The following is an 8,201-nucleotide window of genomic DNA, read 5'->3' as shown; positions in this document are numbered from 1 at the left end:
AGGATCACATGATGTGCGAGGAGGTATCTCGATTTCGGACTTTTCCAAGAAATGACGTCATTTCCAAGAATTTCAGAAGTTCCAAGAAATGACGTCATTTCCAAGAATTTCGGATTTTTCCAAGAAATGACGTCATTTCCAAGAAATTCAGATTTTTCCAAGAAATGACGTCATTTCCAAGAATTTCAGATGACGTCATTTCTCGGAAAAGTCCGAAATCGAGATACCTCCTCGCACATCATGTGATCCTGTTAACAATCTCAATTTTCGAGAAAACTTTGAAATTTTGTCGAGAAAATTTTGAAATTTTGTCGAAAATTAAATTTTGTAACAGGATCACATGATGTGCGAGGAGGTATCTCGATTTCAGACTTTTCCAAGAAATGACGTCATTTCCAAGAATTTCAGAAGTTCCAAGAAATGACGTCATTTCCAAGAATTTCGGATTTTTCCAAGAAATGACGTCATTTCCAAGAATTTCAGAAATTTTAAGAACTGAGCCACCGATCTTTCTTAATTTGTTAGTTTTGGAATTCGTATTTATGTTTAAAGTTTAGTAACTAAAAAATAACTTACCTTAACGTTGCATTATTCTATATCTTTTTTTTCTGTTCACCTGTTTGGATTTTTGGTTTTGGAATTGTTTTTACGTAATAGAAATAATTCAACAAATAATTTGATTTAATTTAAGTATATTTTATAAATTTCAATCTTGTACAGAAAGTTTCTTATACATTTCTTTAAAGTAGATCTGATTTTTAATATAAATAAGATATAATTTACAATAATTAATTAAAAAAAACGTTGTACGTTGTTCTTAAACTGATGTCGTTGATCCATTGTGCGTGTTGATCCATTGAATGTCTTTTGATTATCCTCCTGGTATCGGGAAACCTTAGAGAGAAGATAGAAATGGGTCCCATATTACGAAACTAAATTTCTCTGTGTTTCCTCATCTTCCTATTCTCAGTTTTCTTCTTCTTCTTATGCCAGGAATAATCTTTGTCAGTTTTATTAGCTTTTTACCTAAGAGAGAAAAATATAGAAAGATTAGTAATCGAGAAGAAATAAATGCTACAAAGACTACACACTGTAGCAACTGTAGCCACTACACTAACTACATACTTCCAATCCTTCCACTTTTTACCTGGTCACCCTATATATACATAAAATTAAATTAAAAAAAACCGGGATCTTACGATTAGCGTAGTCGAGAGTTTAATTAATTAAGATTTCGGATTGATCTTTTAGGGTTATTCTTTGTTTCATGTTTAATCGTTTGGTCTAACCATTCCTCTCATTTCAATTTGATTTAGAAAGAAGAAAGTATTGCACGAGTCTTAATCGGTATTTATTAGTTTTTATTCGAATTCTTGACGACGAGTATGAGACTCGTGTCGGTATTCCCCACTTCCCCCATTGTAATATGTATATTATTCTGTCCAATTTCTCATTGAATGCGATTTTCATTCATCACATTCTTATAGAGTCACTAGGGATTTAAACTAGAGATCTCCTCTAGTCACTAGGGTTGTCGAAAGGACACAGGGTAAATATAGTATAGAATGAAGACAATTTTATTTGACGTGAAAAGATTTTTCTACGCCAATCATTTTAATCTTATTTTCGTTATTCCTACTTCATCGAATAGCCCCTTTGCACTTTTGTATATTCTAGAGTCAAGTGGTTCAACAATATCAAACACAATTGTAAATACAATTCGATTGTTCATAAATTCATACAAACATAGATAAATATTTATTACAATTAAACACAAATTTTGTTCTTTATATTCTATCTCCAAATTAATCTTACGACTCTTAAAATATACTCATCCAACACTCACATCTCTAAAACGAATGACAATCACATTTTGACCAAATTAAAACGAATAATAAATGAATCAAAATAAAGAAGATAAATTTATAAAAAATATAAACACAAATTTCCTTATTCATTCCCAGCAGTTTGACATTTCGATAAATTAATAAAAAACTAGTGTGTGTACTTATGTACGCACGTAAGAAGTTATACTTCTTTGCCGTACCAAAACGAACATAACCTCAATAATCTCAAAAATAACTTCAAAACAATAACTTAAAAAAAAATAATAACAATTATTATATAATATATATAATATATCGATATATCTATGTATATATAATAAAGAATAAAAAAAACTGGTGTGTGTACTTATGTACGCACGTAAGAAGTTATACTTCTTTGCCGTACCAAAACGAACATAACCTCAATAACCTCAAAAATAACTTCAAAAAAATAACTTAACAAAAGAGAAAAATTTATTATTATTATTATTATTATTATTATTATTAAAAAAAAAGGAAAGAAACATATTTTTAATCGATCGATATATTATATATATTAGAAAGAATAATAAAATATCATAATATATGCCATGGTACGGTGATAGTATCAGTTCCCGCTCGATCATTTAAGTAAAGCGGCGCTGAGTACGATTAGTATTTGGATGGGTGACCCGCTTGAGAATAAAAAAAGATGAAGAAGAATCGAAGAAGAGAACAACTTCATGCCGTATACTTGAAATCACTTTGCCGCGCGTCGTAAATACCGACAAATTTCATGGTGTCGTTCGGAAAAAAATCACTCCCATCATATTTTCCCAAACGCGCCAAAAGAAGTATAACCTCAAAAAGGCACAAAGTGTTGTGTACTTAAGCCATTACATTGAAAGACAGGAAAACCAACCCCCGTTCGAAAAAATTGAAAGATATTTTTTAAACAACAACAACAACAACGCGTACAATAAAATATAAACGTATATAAGGATGAAAATAAGGTAGTAGTAGGTGTTCTAACAGTGTTCTTTGTTAAAAGACACGATATAACGTGTAACCCGATAATTTATAAGAGAGCTGTGCATACGACAACGACGACGGGGGAAGTTTCAGTATAAAGTTCCGTACGTAAAAGCGGGTAAGCGTGTGCATATTATACGCGCGAGCACGTACCCACGCGCGACCAAGTAGAGCCCTTCGTATAGTACATGTACCTACTACTATCTCTTCTCCCTTTCCTCCCTTTCCTCCCTTTTTCCCTCTCACTTTATCTTTCTTTCTTTCTTTCTTTCTTTCTTTCTTTCTTTCCGAGGGTATACGTAACTTTATGTCTCTTTCTCTTACACATGCACACACGTGCATACACATGCACACACACTTTCCATCTATCTCGTTCCCCATATGCTCTTCTCTGTGCTCTGCGTAATGACGAGCAAGCGAACGAATGAACGACCGACGAAACGGAAGACCGCTCAAATTTCCCGCGTGAACGGTACACGACCAGTTACTATACGTAAAATGCAAAAACAGAGAGAGAGAGAGAGAGATAGAGGGAGTCAAAAAAAAGAACAGGCTGAAAAGAGAGAAATAATTGAAAATATTATTCGATGATTATATAATAGGGTGAACGTAAAATTCGTGCTTTTATTAGTATTATAAACTGTACAATTTATTTTGAAAATATTCAGAATTTCAAGACCCACGAACTTTAGATTCACCCTAATAGTTATATGTCATCAAAAATCAAAATAAAGGAATGTCAGGATTGGTCATCTTTAAGTATGCTCAAAATATTAAATGTGTGAGAATAAATTCAAAATATTTGGCATACGTTGACATTTGTATCAAATTTCGTACGATTTGAAATCGTGATAATTGAAATCTATGAAAAGAATGGTTTAAACGAGAAACGTTTTAAGATGATGAGAAATAAAATGAAGGTGAGAAGGAAGAAAAAAAGGATTGAAGATAGAAGAAGAAGAAGAAGAAATAAAAGTTTCCGAACGAGTGATACGATGTATCTCCATCGGAACATCCGGTTATTCCGGAAGTGTAAGACCTCCTGAGAGCAGAAGCGTCCTCTATACTTTCTGTTCGTCCTAAGATTTCCGGCCGTGATCCTTTTTAGTGGATGAACGTGTGCGCTTCTCTTTTTCACTGCATGCAATCCCACGGAAAAAGACGACATTTTGCTTCGGACTCGCAACGTTTCTCTTTCTTTCCTTTTATATTTTTCCCTTTCCTTTCATTTTCCTTTTCATTTCTTTTATTTTCTTTTCTTTTATTTTCTTTTATTTTCTTTTCTTTTCTTTTATTTTATTTTATTTTCTATCTTACGCCCACGGATTTCTTTTCTCTCTCTCTTTCCCTCTCCCCCTCCCTCTCTCTCTTCATCCCCTCTCTCTATTTCTCTTTCTTTTTGAGCTCGTAGGACGGTCCTCTGTCACGGACAAGTCCCTTCTTCTTCCATCTTATCGATTTTTCCTACGAAAAACTACGAACAACGTTTAACTCTGACCAATACTTTTTGACTTCAAAATCTTCCGAACAAAACAAAATGAAATAATAACAAAAGAAACACGTGTTTCATTCGTTTGCTTATGCTTCCTTAATTACGGTACACCCAAATCACTTTTGCTTTGCAATATACATGCATATTCGGAAAGTTTTTGCTAAGATTTTGACCAAAAAACAATTGACAGAGTGAAGTTGATAATTATTATTTAAAATAAGGATAGTTGAGTACGTGCAGATACTTGGTCATGTATTTAGAGAAAGAGTGAGATAGTAAAATGAATCCAATTAACGTTAATCGCTTAGAAATTCTATTGTATGGAATAATTATACGATTATGCGAACCAAAACCCGTGTTCATAGATTCATAGGACTGTAATAAATTTCTATCGGTCGGATCTAATGAACTATTTAATCGAGGAAAAAAAAGTAATCGAACTGATAGAAATGTTACAGTAAATAAACAAATGTATGTCGCGAATAATACGAAAAAAAAATAAGACGCATAGCAACGAAGATAGAAATAGAAAATGAATGAACGAACGATCAGTTAAAAGTTAGACAAACAGAAACTTTTAGACGAATAAAAGAGAGTACAGAAAGTGAAAGAAAAAATTAAGAAAAATACAAAGCAACGATAGACGCCATCCTCGAGATAGCCTAATTCTCCAAAGATATTCATAAATCCGCTAAAAATATATTCTCCAAATAGAAATTCTTTTATCGATGTGTACAGGTTTTCGGAGAAAATTAAAAAAGGAAGGGAAACAAAATGACGAAAATAACATGATCTCGATAGATTTCCATTGTACGAGGAAACGGTTCCATTACCTTTGCCCTTTCGAGGATTCAGCGTTGGCAGGAGGAATGCGCGCGCGCGCGCGCGCGCACGCAGCACACACACACACACACATACAGCTGCTACGTCGCACTCTGTGACTTTGAATGCATGTGTCTCTCTCGTGTAGGTGCATGCGCAGGGCTATTCACTTTCTTTACGGTCCGAACACTCAGCGTTTCTCTCTCTCAGCCTCTCTCTCTCACACTCTCCCTCTTTGTGTTTCTCGCACGCGCGCACCGCATTAGGTTGAAAGACGGTGGGAAAAAATGGCGGGCAAGGCGCGGAAAATGCGGCGGCTGAGTTTTTATTCGCGAATGTCAACCTCCTAACGTTTATTACCGTCCTGATACTAAGTCCATCCAATTGGCGGATTCGCTGGACGAATGGGACGCGATAACAACCTCTGATCTTAAATAAATCATTGGAAAATAAATTTATCCAAATTTGATCTCACCGAAGTATATAACTGGCGGCCATATTAAAAGCTTCCTAAACTATTTTTTCACGTTTATTCGATCGTCCTACTATGATGATAAGTTTATGAATGAGTATTGTATAAGATTGCCTCGAAAAGTTCACGCTAATTCATATTTTTAATATGCCTAACACTTGTATTAACGAAAATCGATCGAACGAGTTTCGATCGATCGTTGACTTTTTTTGAGGTTAGGTTTTCTCCTCGCGTTTCCAAAAGGAAGAAAAGAAATCTTTCTATATACAATTGGACGGAAAAATGTGACTGAAAATAAAATCATCGTGGTATGTGAATTTCTTTTTTCGCGAAATCCATTTGATATTTATCCAATGAACATAAACTAATTTATTCGATAATTAACAGTTACCGTACATAACTTCAAAGTCAACGATGCAATTGTGCATAACTCACGAATACATATATACATACATACATACATACACACATACGTACATCGAGAAGGTTACGTTTTTCTCTACCCTACCAGTAGTTCATTTTATTTACACGTATTTCATTCAGTCATAAAATCCAGTCTCTCTCTCTTTCTCTTTCTTTTCATCTCTTTTTGATCTTTTAGAGTTGTATCGTAGTATCTTCTTTACAACTACTACCATTACCAACAGCATAACATCTATTCATCCATACTACGTTTACTTTCTTACTTTCTCCCGAACCTAACTTTTATTACGCTAGGAAGAGTTATGAATGAAGAGGAAAGATAGTTTCAGCGCGATGCTTTGTACAATAATCGTCGAATGAGCGATGGCATAACCTTTTCCCGCTCTTTCCATTTTCCTTGTTCGCGCGTATAGAATACTTCACTATCTCTTTCTCTTTCTCTCTTTCCACCTCCCGGCCACATTTTCCACTGGCCATTTTGTCTTCTTTTCCACTTAATCTTCAGTTCCTGTCTCCGCCGTTCCCTTTGTCCGTTCCGCTGCTCCAATAGAAAAGAGGAATGGGAATGGTAATACGAAACATAATGTGCGACGGAATGCGAAATGAGAAATTTTCAATTGGATACATCTCGGATTTTTCTTTACCACTTTTTACCATCTTTCCTGATTCTACTCGTTTTTCTTTTTCTCTTTCTTTCATTTTCTTTATGGAAATAACGAATGATTTGACAAAAAAAAAGAAAAATAAAAAAGAAACAAGTTCAAGGGAAATCAAATATTCGTAAAACCGGCAACAGTTTCCCCTTCTTCCTTCTTCTTCTTATTCCTAGGAAACTTTGTAGGTAGGTAGGTGGGTAGATAGGTAGGTAGGTAGGTAGGTCAGATTTTCCTGTTATTACAAACTTCAAGCATCGATTTCTCTACTCTCTCTCTCTCTCTCTCTCTCCCTCGACAAACTTGGAATCGCTGAAAGTGTGTGCAGAACAAGAAAATAAAAAACCGACTGTTTTTTCAACCTAACCTTGCGATTCCAAACGCGTGCTTACTTCCACAGATACCTACCTACCTACCGATCACCAAAACGGGGTATCAGAAAAATCTTCTTCTCATTGACGATACTTAGAAATAATAGAATCCAAACAAATACAATAAAAAACTGTCTAACAATACAAAAAGGAATTCAACGAAAGCGACAACGTGATTGGAAATCCTAGAACAAGGGAGTGAGGCGGGTGGGATGACGGGGGGGGGGTCTTGCTATTTATCCTTTCAAAGAAGAAAACGGCCTAACGACGGTAAGAAAAGAAAAGAAAAGGAAAAAAAAAGGAAAGAGGAAATGTCTACGGAAAAAATCGGCGCGGCCATGATGGCGACGTACGGTGATGACGGTGGTGGCAACGCCAACGGAGGCGACGGTGGCGCGGCGGCAACAGCAACGGCATCGATTATAGATAATCGACCGGTCGTTCCACCAATCTGCGATTCGTAGCTCGAAGGGTAGCACCAGCACCAAGCGTTCGTGGTGATGCCGAGGAGAGGACGTGGCAGCCGGGCCGAGGGGGAGGAGGACGATTGGCGTAGGAGGTCGCGGTGAGAAGGGTTATGGGTGGTTGAGGAATGAGGGGCTGAGACTGGCTAGGGAGAAGTTCTGTTCTTCGGATGAGGAGGGGTACGGGGGGAGCGTCTGTGGAATGGGTCGAAGGGATGGGACTTGAGGGTGAAGAAGAAGAAGAAGAAGTAGAAGAAGGAAGAGGAGAAGAAGAAGGAAGAGAAGGAGGAGGAGGAGGGGGGACTCCGTGGAAGGTTGAAAACGCTGCGTGAGTCGCGAGAAGCCGTGAGGAAGAAGGACTTTAACGAAGGAACGGACCGAAGGCCGACCTGGAGTCGAGAGTTAACGCTCGAGGGGTCGTTAATTTTCCGATCTTGCCCTTCCCCGTTGCGGAGGGTGATGAGAGAGAGAGAGAGAGAGAAAGAGAGAGAGGGAAAGGGAAAGAATATTCTCTCTCACGAAAGCCACGGATACTACTACGCCGCGCTTTGGAAGGAGACATGCGCGCCGGAAATGGCGCGGCTAACACAGATTGGCCACCGATTGGCGACGGTGGCGGCCACGGTGGCAACACCGACACCTACCCAAAGATCATAAATTCGCGTCT

The 8,201-nt window shown here is 36.9% G+C and overlaps 1 long non-coding RNA gene across 1 annotated transcript; it reads right to left on the bottom strand.

The window, feature by feature from the left end:
- Positions 1 to 975: 975 nt before the first annotated feature.
- Positions 976 to 7,697, bottom strand: LOC122513349. Its single transcript, XR_006302725.1, has 2 exons — positions 7,424 to 7,697; positions 976 to 1,026 (listed from the first exon to the last, which is right to left on the bottom strand). It is a non-coding gene; the product is annotated as an uncharacterized LOC122513349 (long non-coding RNA).
- Between the last annotated feature and the right edge of the window lie 504 nt (positions 7,698 to 8,201).

Source organism: Polistes fuscatus, unplaced genomic scaffold (assembly GCF_010416935.1).
Source record: "Polistes fuscatus isolate 324 unplaced genomic scaffold, CU_Pfus_HIC Scaffold12, whole genome shotgun sequence".
Classification (NCBI taxonomy): Eukaryota; Metazoa; Arthropoda; class Insecta; order Hymenoptera; family Vespidae; genus Polistes; species Polistes fuscatus.
This window is presented reverse-complemented; position numbering and strand designations above follow the sequence as displayed.